Raw genomic sequence first — 1,334 nt, 5'->3', positions numbered from 1 at the left:
GACAAGCATCCAGGCCCGTCCACGCTCACAGAGCTTCCAGTGCAGGCTGCTGCGCCCGCCGCTGCTGGGGCTCAGGACAACGCCTTCACGTGCACGCGTGTGGGTGTGAGTGTGCGTGTGTGGGCACGAGGGAGCGTGTGCACCTGTGTGGCCATGGACGGGCATAAACGTGCGTGTGTGGGCGTGAGCAGGCACACACTCATCTTGTCCGTGAGCGGCCTGGACTCCTCTCTGGCAGTGGGGACCCAGCCTCCCGGGCGGCGTTGGCGTGGGAGCGGCACCCCGGGGGGCTCCCCGATGGAGGCGCTGCTCTCAGCCTTTACACCTGTGAGCTCACGCCCTCCTCGGTGCTGCCCTGCCTCTATGTTACTCACAGGGTAACTGAGGCATAGGGGCACTGACTAGGTCAGCTCCTGGTACCAGGCGGAGCAGCGTCTGACCCCAATACTCGGGGCCCCTCGGGCCCAGCCGCTCACTGGCCTGGGCAGGAGCTCCCCCGCCCCCCACTCCACCCTGTCCAGCAGCAGGAGGTCCTTGGCCTCCTGGTGGCAACTCCCAGGGCGTCCCTCCCCTTGACCTCTGCTCCTGGGGCACTGCAGCTCCACCGCACACCGCCCGGCTCCCGCGATCACGATCACGTGGCAGCCAGGGAGGGCGCGGGCATGTCGGTCCCCAGGAGGGGAAGCGGGCCTGCGGGAGGGAGGCGCGCTGGGACTCACGCGGCGGAGCTGGGTGCGGGCCAGGCGCCTCCCACGCCTGGCTGAAAAGAGCTACTAACACGTTTCTGGGTTTGTGTTGTAATTATAAAGGTAGTACGGTTCGTGGTTTAAAAAGGAAAACCAAAAAAAGGAAAAAAAGAAAACCAGTAACAACAATAAAAAAGACAAATCAAAGCCTAGGAGATCCCGGAGCGCTTCCTGAGCGCCCGGCCTGGCACAGTGCCCTCTGGGCGGTCAGCTGTGGCGGCCTCTGCCCGGAGCGTGCTTCCCTGGCTCGCTGGACTGGGCTGCGTCCACGCTGACCTGCGCTGCTGCTCCCGCTGGGCCTGCTTCCTGGGTTTTCCATAGCCCCCGGCTCACACCCTGCAGGCCTCGGCGCCTGCTTCCTCCACCAGCGTGGCAGCCCCGCAGACAGAGGCTGTGTCTGCTGGTGGCCCGCCAGGCCCTGGCACCTACCACGTTTCCCACAGGAGCGGTGCCCCCTCACCCTAGCCCCACCCCAGGCTCGTCCCAGGTGCTGGGGTCTTGCTTGGCCAGTCACGCTTATCACAGGACGGACAGGAGTGGGTGGTACTGGCTCCGCCTGAGCTGTGGTCGAGGCCTGCGAGCTCTTTG

Source organism: Bison bison, unplaced genomic scaffold (assembly GCF_000754665.1).
Source record: "Bison bison bison isolate TAMUID 2011002044 unplaced genomic scaffold, Bison_UMD1.0 scf7180017847081, whole genome shotgun sequence".
NCBI classification, from domain to species: domain Eukaryota; kingdom Metazoa; phylum Chordata; class Mammalia; order Artiodactyla; family Bovidae; genus Bison; species Bison bison.
The sequence above is the reverse complement of the archived record's forward strand: the minus strand, read 5'-3'. Positions refer to the sequence as shown.